Source organism: Syngnathus leptorhynchus, chromosome 10 (assembly GCF_054491065.1).
Source record: "Syngnathus leptorhynchus isolate UIUO chromosome 10, UIUO_Slep, whole genome shotgun sequence".
NCBI classification, from domain to species: Eukaryota; Metazoa; Chordata; class Actinopteri; order Syngnathiformes; family Syngnathidae; genus Syngnathus; species Syngnathus leptorhynchus.
Window position 1 is genome coordinate 5,071,232 of NC_141204.1, and position 12,639 is coordinate 5,083,870.

The window sequence follows — 12,639 nt, forward strand, 5'->3', positions numbered from 1 at the left end:
CGTTTAACCACTGGATATTAGCTATTTTAAAATATGCTTATTTGTGTGCAAAAAGTCCATTTTTAAAGTGAAATGCCAGCCGAAACAAAGGCAAATTGACGAAAGAGTCCTAATGGATGTGTTTGAATAATGACGCCAGCACAAATGCATTCAGCACAGCACTATTAATCCTAGCCTTCATTTTCATTTATTTTTTTTAAACAATTCTTCAGCCCTAAATGAGTTTTTCTTAGTAGTCATCAACTCCACACACCTTTTGACTCAATAGCTGTGAACTTTGCAGCACCCCCCCCCCCCCCCTCCCCTCCCTTTTTAATAGGAGACAACAACACCAACAACAACAACGGGAGCTCAAAAAGCGAGCATTCTTGTGCGGTCAGAATGTAGCCTAGCTGCCGAGCGGGTCGCTGCAGGGTCACTTAAAAGCGTTGACCGAGGCTTCACCGGACCAACCATTAGTCCTATGCGAGCTGGACAGGACGGTGGGGGCTCTGCACGGATTTGGGGGGGGGGGGGGGGGGACCACGCAGAGTTCAGAAGTCGCTATCGGCCATTGTTACGGGATTGTGCATTGTATTGCTTTGTGCAACAATTGAAAGCGCACTTTTTGCGTCACGTAACACCATACGCAATCTTTTTTTTTTTTTTTTTGCAAATGCATAAACTGTATTTGTATTCTGACACAATTCCTACGGCATTATTGTTATTGCCAATGCGCCATTACACCGTTCTGAGTGCACATGTGTAGTCTACTCTTCGAGAGAAAAAAAAAAAAAAAGCCATTCAGATGGTGGCTTTTCTTTCTCTCGGGGGTCGTTTCACTTTTTCATCTTAGACAGGCTGACCGCCGGCTAACCCCTTCGCCCCCGGGCCTGCAGCCGGGTCAAAGCCGGGCTGAGAGCGGTCCTCTAAGCCGGTTTAGACATTAACTTGCACGACCCCTCCTGCAGCGCAGCGGCACCGTCTCGCGGGGTGACCATTAGCAGCCAAATTCGCATTTCAAGCCCATTTGCTGCAAAACAACGCAATTCGTACGCGCAGTTTGAATGTAAAGTTTAGATTTTGTGAAAATGGTGCAATTGCACCAGCAGCATGCATGTTAACACATAAACCTGCAATAAAAAAGCCCAAAACTTTGGCTTTATTGTCCAAGTTTTATGACGTCTAATTCCCATCGTGACTGCGCACAGGGAGCTCATACGTCGGTCTAGAATTCTTGAGCTTGCCTAATTTACTCTCAGCCAACAAAAGTACGTAGAAAAAAAAACAACAACCAAGAATGCTGATGACTCTCGTCGTGTCACACTTCCACAAAAACATCCACCCGCACGATCCCTACGGGGTCTTTCGGATTAATTCCATACAATATGTAGTTTACGTTTATTCATTTGTTTGTTTGTAATTGTCGTTTTTAAATAGGTATGTTTGTTCATTTAAAAACATCAATTAGTGCTACGTTTTTCTGTAATCGCATTATTTTTGAAAATGTTCATCTCGAACTACATTTTATTTTACCCAAAAATACCTGGCCCAGTATATATCAATGTTATACTGTAGTAAAATGCATAAAATAGTGCTGCAGTTATTTTTATTTTTACACTTATTCTTAAAGGTTTAAATGAATAGACTAATGATCATATCATGAAGTAATATCCGAATAAATAATACATTTAACTGTTTCCAGGCGTTTTTATGAACAAATTTTCAATTTAAATGTGCATAATTGAATGGCTATAGAATAGAAGGTAATTTATCTCTCGGGAGAAATAGGAGAGCAGTGCAAAATAAATTTGTCATATTTTCCAATCTAAAAATGTACGTTTGAATCGAATATTTTTTTCTAAAATACCCTCTACTGATCCCTACTTTTAATGCTGCATTTAGTTTCAGAAAATGAAATGAAAAACGCTAAAAAAATATATCGATTTTTCTCTTATTTTCCCCGCCTAGGAAGAGTTGTGTATTATAAGAGTATTTGCAGAATTGCATCCAATCAAACACGTTTATATTTTAATAAACACAATTATTGCATCATTTTCATTCTACATCTTTCATTTAGACGATATCACTGAGAAAAAGCTTTTTTTTTTTTAAAGTGAACCATAAGTGGAGTTTCCTTACCGGCCGAGTAAATGTCACCTGCAGCCGGGCTTGTCCTCCGTGACAGTGAGTATCCCTCCATGCGTGTCCCCCTTGCCGCCCGAGTGAATTAATTGAATCCCATGTGTGGAGCACAGGTGGATCTCTGGACCCCCTCGCTCATCCCACCAGGGTCAACGCAGGGTCCCCGGACCATCGATTGCACCCCCTTCTCCTATAGCCCCCTCCCCGTTCATATCTCATAACATCATCGCTGCCAAATATGAAAACCTGGTCTCGCGTGGAAGCAAAATCCCGCCGTCCCTTCGTCCACGTCGAACCACGGGGACAATTTTTTCGAAGTGTGTGTGTGGCCGCTGATGCGATGTGGTGGCCTGTCGGCTGCCGTCTGAGTTATATTTTGGGGCCTGTCACGCCACCGGCAATAAAACACACTTTATTGCTATCACGTGTTCCCCCCCCCCCCCTCACACACACACCCCCACTCGCTTTTTCTCGCGTCTCCCACGCGGGTCCATAAATTGTCCAGGGAGAGGACACTTTGGAAAAGTAACGGGGAACCCCTTTTGTATTTTTTATTTTAAAAACTAAGATATCCGTTTTTAATTATCACTACTTAAAATGCATTGCGAGTGTTTTCTGAACATATCCAACATTCTGTTGATTTTATTTGCTTTTTTTCCTATATTGGTTTCTATTTTTATTTAGATATGTATATGTTGGCAATTGAGCTCCGTACGTTGAGTACGCGTGCGCACCTCCAGACGTCTACTGACCTGACCCCCTATCCAAACAAACCTAAACGAGTCTTTTTGCACTTTTCCGGATGCCCCTGGAATGCTGGAACATTTGTTTCCTGCTTTGATTTCCGTAAATGGAGAGCAATAAAGCCATAAAGTAGGCGCTGTGAAAACACACATGCGTCCCCCGCCAAACGCTGCAAAAAAAACAAAAACTCTACCACCAAGAACAGAACAATCGTCTTGAATATACGACAAATGTGTCATTTGTAATTTATTATACATCCTTAATAGAACACTTGATGCGATGATTTGTCACATCGTTATTAACCGTACTTACATAATTTATGATCTATATAATGTTAAAGCTCAAAAGAATGGTCTATGCTGTCTCTCTACTATCAATTGAAATCCAAATTTGATCTTTATTCCAACCTACGTGATTTCCAACGTCTGTGACGTTAAAATGTATTCAATTTTGCAACGGATTTGAACGCACCCTGTTGGAGGTGTGTTCAAAAAGCTCGGATAATGACGTCGCGCAAACTGACCTTGTGTTTGACTTCCTTCTTTAACTTGCGCAAAATTAAATATGTTTGCATAATTTATAGCTATTAAACATCATTCTGAATGCGCAGCTAACATTCTAAATTATTTAAACAAGCTTCAGTATCAACATAAAATGGTTGACTGTGTATTACTGTCATTTATTTGTGGTCTGATTGCATTATCGTGTATAACAACATGAATGCTGCAAACATGACGTAACGCTGCGTATCATTCAAAATAATTCAAGACATTGAATATATTAAAAATGTCGCCCTGTCTGCAGTGCTCGGAGCGCAGTTTTATTCTTTGTCTTTTACCGCCCCCTTGTGGACAAAGGTAGCAACCGCAGACTGCACTGAGGGAAAAAAAATGGGCGTTACCTGCCGCTTTGCGGTGCTATGACAGACCTTTTGTTCATTGTTCAACATTGAACAATCGTGCTATCAAGAAAAAATATATATATTTTACTGTTCGGAATGGAAATGTTAACATTTATAAACAAACAATCAATGCTCCTGCAAATTAGGCAATTGTAGCTTTTTATAATCAATATAATTCCAAATTCTGCCTTCATAAACATAATAAAGTTTAGATTAAGGCATCAATGTAACCGTATCGTATGTAAGTTATCGTGGCTGTAAATTGCATTGGTGTACAACTGCAGTGCGTCACATCACACTAAAATATTGGAAACAGTATAATGCAGCTGTAGGCCAAAACTGCAAACGACACATACAGTATCGCATTAAACGTTCTATTAATACCTCAGTTTGTGAACTCATTAGATGTTTTTTTCTGGTCCACACTTAGAATAGAAATGTTAGTCAACTGAAAACATTCAAAAAATATTAAATTGATGTGCACTGCAGAGCTGCAAAGGTAAAGCCCATTTTCGAAATTGATCATAATGTCTGCAAAGGTATCGAACTCTCTTTTGCAGTAGTGCACAGTTTCATTTTTGTGTTTGTATTTATTTTAGAGTTATTTTTTTATTTGAAATGGTGTAAAACCCTTGTTGCTTCTTATATAAAAGTCATTCTTTCGTGGTCTTTTTGCACATGTGCAGATACAGGAGACGCATTAGTTGCTCTTACGTGACAAATTTGCAGCTGCTCTTCTCCTTCACCTTCTCGGTCGTCGTTTTTATCATCCTACACACATACAAAGAGCAAAGCCACAATCAGCAGCACGACACAACTGTCCATCTGTCTGTCTCCTGGTGTAAATTTTCCAGGTTTGTGTGGCGTCACTGTCACCCTTTGTCCCTTTTGTTGCTCTCTCTCTCTCTCTCTCTCTCTCTCTCTCTCTCTCACACACACACACAAACACACTCACACACTCGCTCACACACGGCAATGGGCTCCTCTGCCGCATTGCAGTAGGTTGTAAATACTGTCAGTGCCAGCTGAGCTCCAGTGAGCATCACCAGTGAAATACTGTCTTTGTTTCTCCTCTATCCTTCTCTCCCTGACCCCCTACAGACTCCGCCCCCTCCTCCGCTATAGGAAGTGTACAATTGTAAAAGGAGAAAGAAAAACATAAAATACTGCCATCTTTGTGTCTCTGTGGGTGTGCGAGAGCCCCAGTCACAGGGCCCTCATAAAAAGCACACATAGAGGAAATGAGGATTGGGGGTCGTTCGTTATTTCCATCTACCTATGAGTGAGACCAAAATATGTAGACTAATATTTAGTTCATTGAAGTGAACTTTATGATTGAAAATCTTTTTTTCCCCCATTTGTATCTGTCGTTTAGCATCTGTCATCTCTCAACTGTGAGAAATAAACGCGCAGCCTTTCAGTAAAATTCATTTTTATCATTCTGTGATAATCCCTCGTGCTTTGCATCATGCGGCAATGACGTCACCACGAGGTGATGTCATCTCTTCCACTTTGCTGCTATCGGGCATCTGTCAGAAAATGTCAAGACTAAATCTGCACGGAATCTTTGCTGCGACTTCCCTTGCCCCCTACCCACCCTGACGTCACCCGACTTTTGTAATTCCTACTTAATTGTGCATTTATGGTCGTCAAATAGGCACACAAAGTACATTTAAAGGAGTAAATGCGCATCCAAATTACTTTGGAGACGTTCTGAAATGATTTCGTCACAGTTTAACATTTATCAGAGTCCTCAAAAAATGGTGTAAGAAAGCAAGAATAACAGTTTCAGTTCGTATTCATCATGCAAATATTGAAAGAGTAGCCTACCTGCTGATGTGGTCATCCACATACACGCCAGCATCTTTAAAAAAAAAAGAATAGACGATTTCAGTTTGCAGCAAGTTGCACCATATAGGCTATGACGTCATTGTGCATCAAACTATAGGCTAACATTGGAATGAGAAGTGCAGAAATACACTTGGAAAAGAGCGTAAAGAAAGTGCGGAGGTGTGTGGGTGTGACAAGAGACGAGTTTTTTACCGTGCGTGCGTGCGTCGAGGCGGCTGCGCGTCTATACACGCGGCGGGAAGGAAAGGAAGCAAGAGTGAGACGTGATTGGTCACGTGGATGCGGGCGGCCAATGGCGGCCGTCGTGCGCTCGTAAAATACAGCGGCAGCACAAGACTCAGGCGTGAGGGGAATTTTGGGGGGCTGTGATTTGTGGCAGCTGCAGGAAGCGAGAAGAATCCATCTTGAAAACTCGATGTTGCGGCTGGGCTGGGGTGGGGTGGGGGTTCATAATGTCATAATGTGCATTATTATACATTTAATGGGGATTTTAGAGTCGACCAGCACAAGTTTCTTTAATTTCGATGCGTCAATAACACTGAAGTTTTGTTGTGAGTGTTACAAGTTTTTTTTTTTTTTTTTTTTTTTAGTTCGTTTTGCATTCGTTGGTTATTGGACCTCGTTTCAAAACATTTAAAATACGTTGATGTATATATTTTTTTACTGCATGGACGTTTGTAGTTTTGGATACGAATATTTGTTTTTGTTATTTGTTTTTCTGCAATTTCAATGCGCAAATAAGACAGCCGGTTTGGGAGGTGGGGCAGCAATACGAATGTGCTTTTGTTTCTAGAAATTTGTAACTTTTCATATCTTTTCTGAGTGCTTTTTAACGAGCAGCACGATGTCACAAAGCCAGTACGATTTTTTTTCTTTTCCTTTAAATCTTTGGTCAGCATGATTTTACTTCGTTTTACTAGAGCGTTTGAGCCAATCGCACAAAAAAAAAATATGAAAAAATTTGGCCTATTGTGTTCGTGAAATAAGGAAAAAAAACTATTCAACGGTTGATCCGGAAAATTTTTTCCTCCAAGAACAAAGCAGATAACAAAGCTGAACTTAAATAGTCAGGTAAAATAAAAAATCGAAATAAAATACGCTACAAGAATGATACAATCATTGCATACCGAGGATGCATTTGTCACCCACTTAAAATGAAAACAGCCTTTTCTCCTCTTAGCCACAATTACGAACGTGAAATAATCCGTATTGCGTCATAGTTACATTAATAACAAGTGCCAAGATCATTTCAATTTCACACTGCAGTTGTCCCCCCCCCCCCTCACTTGTATTTGAGGGTTTATTTTGTGTTTATTTTCCGTTTTCCACACATCTAGTTTTTCCTTGTATCAATTAGTATTCAGCGGTAGTGTGCAGTGAGTCTGCAGAGGGCCACTGCAATTAAGGAGAAAAATACGCAATGCAGTGGTCGGCATTTAAAAGAAATATTCTAGATAATATTACAACATATTCTAGATAATATTAATTCTAATAATTCTAGAATACTTTAAACGCATGTTGTGGCGTTATATTTTTTTAAATCATTATTTGTGTTATTGACCCCCACCCTTCCCTCCAAAAATCGATATTCGTATATCTGTCTGCGACATTTAACAAAAAAATATTTCGGTAGAACTGACAGCAACGTGCTATTTTGCGTCATTTCGTTGAGACCTGTTTTTTTTTTCCACCACTGCATCTTCGTTGAAGCTACGTTTTTGTAACACGTTTCTATGGTTACTCTTTTTTATGACATCATATTATTGCGTGTGTGTTAGTGTGTGCGTGTGTTTATTGCGTTTATTGCTTTTCTCCCTTTCAACTGCATGCGCAACCCTCAAGGAAAAGCCCCACGTTATTCAGATATAATTGTTTTATTGATCAATAAATAGTCATTCTTAGTTGAATATTTCCGTCGTGTTTTAATGTAATGAAAATATATTTTTGGCAATATTTAAATTCATTCAGAACGAAAAAAAAATCCTTAGTGTTATTTACATTAAAACATTTAAATTTTAACAAGATACATCGACATTTAGAAGGTTCATCTCACTGTTTATGTTTTCCATAAACCTATTTCAACCTATAGCTTAATTTATGCAAAATTATCCATTGTGCACAATTATTTAACCAAAATAAAAGGAAACAAATTACCTTCTTGCATGATTGGATTTTGACTCTTGAATCTGGATTGTCGCGTGTTAATATTATTATGGTTTTTTTTGTGGGCCCGCTAGCTGTCAGAAATCCGACTCGCGTCTTGTAAGCTAAAGACGGGGATGGTATCAACAAGCTAAAAACACTTCACATAGAAGCCCCCTTCCCCCCCCAACACCAAACACATCCATTGCCAATAAACACAACATAGGGCAGTTCAGGTCGTAAAGAGACTTTTAAACACAGTATTTTAACACGGATACTGTTGCAAACAAGGGTCACTTTTGACCCGAGCTGGCCTTATAAAAATTGTGGCTCTACCAGATTGTAGTGTATAACTTCCGATATTTTCAAAATGTAATACTCTTTTGTCTGACTTTAATAAATCGATGCATAATGCTTATCAGTGTTTTACTGAGAAAATAGAAAGTGGAGCTGTAGCCGCCCACGCAGATTTGTAATTGCCACAAGAGGGCAGCAAAGCACTTTTTGTCTATTAGAGAAGGCTACGCCCTGACTAAATGAGGTTTCCCCCTTTAACAAAAACAAGATGGTGCAATAGCTGTATAGTTTGCATAGTAGACATTGCTGTTGCTGGGTGGAAAAAGAGAGTTTTATGAAAATAATGAAGAATGAAGTGGTTGGAGCTAAAGTCTTGTGACTTTTTTCTGCCACGTTACATTGAGGTTCCACTTGCACTGCAGTTATGAAATTAACATTCCAATATGAGAATATGGACTATTATTTTTTACACATTCATGGCACCTTCTATGATATCAAGCCCTTTAAGTGCCGAATAAGGGTTGAATTTCTTCTCAAATCAATGTCAATGAAGTCTGGAATAATTTCAGGGGGATAAACAGCTAATAAATTGACATCGCTTCCGTTATTTGCCACTTCCAAAATGAGTACCTCAAACAAGCTTCCATCACTTTTGCAAGACAACAGCACCACCTAGCGAAAAACCTGTCCAACTACAAAACACACGTGAAGCCGCAAACTGTCAAAAGCTGAGTGTTTAACCCAATTTTACGTCTTACTTTTCTTTGTCTTGATGTTGGAACCTAAAAGGGATTTGCTTCGGAATTAAATTAAAAAAAAAGAAATCTTTTCTCCCCTCATTTAGTTTGGAAATAACCGTCATCTATTAGAGCGTAGTCGTCCTCGTTTACTGCGTGAATGATAGCACAAAGTAGAACCAGGGGCAACTTTTCATTATACGAGCAATAACTTCAACGTTACATACTTTCTATTTAATTTCTACGGCACTTTAACAGCCCCCGCGCCGCGTTGCTATTAATGCACACTCGTATTCTCTGTCTGTTCGTGTGTTTTCTTATACACTTTTACGAGACCATCTAAAAAAATGTAATTCACACTTCTGTCATAACTACAAGGTTGAAGGGAGTGCTTTTGCACTTGTTAATTTTTATTTTAGGTTTTACCTGCACCGATTTTCAGTATTAGAGCCCAACATGACAGTCACGACAGATTCTAGACAAAAAAAGAAAATAAATGATCATGTATTTACTTAATAATATAATAATTCTATATGTGTAAATACAAAAAAACCCACTAGTTAAAATAATGAAATCATTATTTCAATTAAAGAGGTAAATACATGACTATATTTGATTAAATAAACGTCCAATAAGAGTAAAGCGGAAATGAAACCTTTAAAAACAAAACAAAAATACTCTATAATAAAAAATGGTAGAAAACAAAGTGAAAATTGACAGTTGCGACTTTAAATGCTGAAATTACTAAATTCAGAATCAGCTATATTGGCCAAGTTTGTGCATGCCAAACAAGGAAAAAAAATCAAATCAAATCGATGTATAATGAAAAGGTCCAATACAAAAAAAAGTAAGATCGCCCATACGTGCAACTAAAAAATGTAGCAAATAAACTAAAACAATGCAAACACGAAATACTTTCATTTCATTTCATTCTCATTCTTTTCGGTTGCTGTGCTTGTCTTCCTGGCTCATTTTGTGGTCTAGCGCTTTTGCACCGAGGTTCGAGGCAGTCAGCTCCCCCCACCACGTCAGACAATGACTTTAACATTTCGAGGTGCAGTCGAGGCAGGAAAAGGATGTCCAATAAAACCATATAGTCACCGAGACTGTCTGGCCTTAATTACTTTACAGCCTTTTCTTGTTCTCTCGCTGTCCCTCTTTTGAAAGAAAAGCCACGTCTTTTCTATATATCTGCGTGCGTGCGTGCGCGCGCGTGTCTGTGTGTGTGTGTGTCGGATGGTAGAGTGGTGGGGGGGAAAGTCACGTTTATTCTCCAAATGCATGCTGTTGCTTTATGACCCTGCAGGAGGATGCGCTTTATATGGCGGCCATAAACGGGAGGCGCGCAGTGAGGAGCTAGGAGGCTGCACATATTTTGCCAAAACAAGCAAGGGGACCAAAGTGCATATATATACACCAACCATATATAGGCTACATTACACAAATATACGGTACAGCACAGAAAAAAAAGAAAGAGACAAAAACAAAACACGCTTGAGGTGGAATTTGACATTTTTTGTCATTTCTACAAATAAATGTACATAGCATGATTTACAAGTTACAGTCTATTGTGAAGAAAATCAAAGGAAGGGATCATTTTGCAGTGATCTCTTGCACCCCCCCATCATATAAAATAAATCAAAGTAGCTTACAGAGCTTTCTTATAGACAGAAAAGATAAATGTGAAAAGACCCCCATGAAATTGTAGGCTAATATCGAATTTCTTGAATCATTAAAAATAAAAAAAAGACTCATAATGCAGATGATATGCACCATTGAGGTTGTAGAGGGCATTTTATTTAATAATTGTTAAAAAGAGTGTGTGGGGAGGGGCAGACATGACATCTGGGCTCCAGTTGTGTGGCGGACATTCCACGGAACGCTCACACACTGTGGGCTGTATTGAGTTGTTGAGTGTGTCGAAAAGTATAAAAAAAAAAAAAAAGAAGCAGCAACATTCACATTTGTGTTGTGTGAGCTGACACCTAGCAACCACCAATGTTTGTGCACGCCTGCATGTGTGAGTAACAAAAAATATACAATGATGCCTGTTGAATCCTACATGCAGTTTATAATAAAAAAAACAAAAAAAAAACCATTTGATTGAATAGTCACAACAACGTCTTCGCTGTCAAAGGGCGGGAACCCTTCGCTTATTAGAAACAGTCGATTCAAAACAAACAGTTTACTTGTCAATAACCGTTTGGTTCGCTTGTGGTTTGGCCCAAAGCAAAGACTGTGGTCAGTGGTATGAAAATTATGTTTTTTTTTTGTGAATTTCATAATGAGTAAGAGTAACAATGTCAACACACCAACAAAGGAATAACACTTGATATCGTTTAGCTTACGCTAGCATGGCAGGCCGGTGGTTAGCCCATCTGTCTCACAGTTCCTGCCTCTGCATCAGTGAAGACTCTAAATTTCCCATTGGTGTAAATTCTTTTTTGAATTGTGCCTTGCGATCGGCTGGCAATTATGTTTCGTATAGATTTTTAGTCTACTCGCTAATGTGCAGTATACTAGGAAACGCCAACTCTATGCTACATGCTAACGCTAAACAAACGGAGTGAGGTGGTTTCCATTTTGATTACTTCTTCACATTTGTGTCAAAGAATGGTGTGTTTTTTTTTTGGGCTTGTTTATACAATCGTACCTTTTGTGTTTACAAAAACAACACAGCAGCGGTTAGCTTGCGTGACAAAGACAAAACTGCTGCCTCGTTACGCACGTTTGAGTCACATGCTAACTGTCACATTATGTACGCATGTCACTTGACTGTTATAAAATGGCGGATACAACAATTTCACATTGGATATAACCCATGATGTCGACACGCCATACTAAAAGTGACGCTACTGTCTCCCGTAGCAATTATTTCTTCACATTTAACACAGAGAATGAAAACAATGATGGTTGTTAAAGCACATTCTTAGTAACAAATGAAACTGAATATAGAGATTTAGTGAATGTGCCTTCTTGTCTCTAAACCAAACAATAAGCAGCCATGCAAATGTCACCAAATTTAACATAAAATACTCAATATTTACAGAATCCACTTTTCGATAACAATTTGTTACCATCATTTGAATTTTAGGCAATTATGTATCTCTGTTTTTGTGAGGTGTGAGTGTGTTTTGGTTGCTCTTTCAGTGAGGTTTTATATGTTGACATAAATCATCTTTACTGTACATTTCGGGTCATGCCAAGTCATGAGATCACTCGTGGGGTGCGTCAAAGGGCAATTTAGTCGAAAATTGCACAAAAAAAGTCCGGGATGTGTTACGAGAGCGTGACTATGCCTGTGTATGCAAAATTGAACTTCCTTATATTTTACATAATACGTTGCTAAAAATTTTCACCTAAACACAATACTACAAAAAATTTGGGGGAGGGGGTGACACGTAATGACATTTTTTTTTTGTAGGAAGTTGTCAGAAAACTTCAGCCCTAGATAAATAATCTGTGCAAAAAGCGATCTTCAACATGGTGCTCTATTAGTTGACATTAAGTTTCTACTAATTACAATACTTCACATACATAAAAAACGGGAGGGGGGGGGTTGCATGTCGCAATGAAAATTTAGTAGGACGTAATACAAATGATACTATCTGGATCCAAATACATTGGATTAGATTTCGATGTATCCGGTTCAAGATGATTTAATTTCGTGCAACCACTTGACGAAATGAAATTGACTAAATTCAATCAAAAAACAGTTTTCAGTGCGGTTCCAATGATATCTGACATCATTTGGTAGGCATAACATTTCTAACATAGGATTTCTACAGATTACGAATCAATATATTATTTTACAAACATAATTCAGTCTGTAGTGGCGATAGT

The 12,639-nt window shown here is 38.8% G+C and overlaps 1 protein-coding gene across 7 annotated transcripts in view; it reads left to right on the plus strand.

The window, feature by feature from the left end:
• LOC147050076 (endoplasmic reticulum junction formation protein lunapark-B-like) overlaps positions 1–12,639 on the plus strand; it is a 102,128-nt gene that overhangs the window by 66,477 nt on the left and 23,012 nt on the right. The window lies entirely within an intron of this gene.